Source organism: Chrysochloris asiatica, unplaced genomic scaffold (genome assembly GCF_000296735.1).
Source record: "Chrysochloris asiatica unplaced genomic scaffold, ChrAsi1.0 scaffold00140, whole genome shotgun sequence".
NCBI classification, from domain to species: domain Eukaryota; kingdom Metazoa; phylum Chordata; class Mammalia; order Afrosoricida; family Chrysochloridae; genus Chrysochloris; species Chrysochloris asiatica.
This window is the reverse complement of record NW_006408658.1, coordinates 1,417,871-1,418,989: the sequence shown is the minus strand read 5'-3', so window position 1 is coordinate 1,418,989 and position 1,119 is coordinate 1,417,871.

Sequence of the window (1,119 nt, the reverse complement as noted above, 5' to 3'; positions counted from 1 at the left end):
CTTAGTTTTTCTTAAATACTTGTATATAATTGAGCACTACTTCTAATAATATTTCTATAAGGTAAAATTCCAGAAATTAAATTTTTTGGGCATATGCATTCAATGTACTAAAAACTACCATGAAATATTCCACCTAAATATTTTTTAAAATATGTTGCATGCTCATAACATAGCCCACAAAGACAATGTTCTATATCCTACTTTGGTGAGTAGCGTCTGGGATCTTAAAAGCTCATGAGCAGTTACTAAGGTACAACTATTGGTCTCCTCATGTGAGGAAGAAAGAAAAGTGATGAAAATTGAAGATGCCTGAAATCAATTAGTCCCAGGGACTAATGGAACAGGTGATGATCAGTGTCCACAATTCGGAGACCAGAAGTACTAGATAGTACCGGCTATCATACCAAGTCCCCAGAAAGGGATCATACTAGAAGATCCCAGATAGAGAAAATGTGGAACAAAACTCAAAGTCATTTTTAAAAAAAAGAAAGGAAAAAGACAGGGCTTACTGGTCAAAAGGCTGGAAGAACCCTACTATGGTCCTTGACCACCCTTCAGATCTGGAAAAGAACTTACTCTAGTGGCCCATTTTCTGCCAAGCAACAGACAGGTCTATAGGGGAACAACAACACTAGTAATGTCTGCTCACCATGGAATGAATGGTCAATCATTCAAAATCAAAAGGGCAACATTTACCTCAGGACAAAGTTGAGAAAGGATAGGAAGTTAAGTGGAATGAAAACAGGAACCACAGGGAGGAAGTGGAATAACTGTTGTTGCATGGAGACGATTGCAATCTTAGAAATTAAACAAAGTAAAAAAAAAAAAATAGGCTGCAAACATTTTTCTTCATTAGGAAACATGAAAGCAGAAAATATATTTAAATTAATAGGCACATTAACTCTATAGACAAAAGAATGATATAATGACTAAAATGACGAATCTATTAGTCTATGTTGTTGTTAAGTACCATGGAGTCGGTTCCGACTCATAGAGACCCTGTACAGGATTTCCGGGGCTGTAAATCTTTACGGGAGCAGAATGCCTCATCTTTCTCCCACAGATCAGCTGGTAGTTTCGATCTGCTGACCTTGAGGGTTAGCAGCCCGATTCGTAACC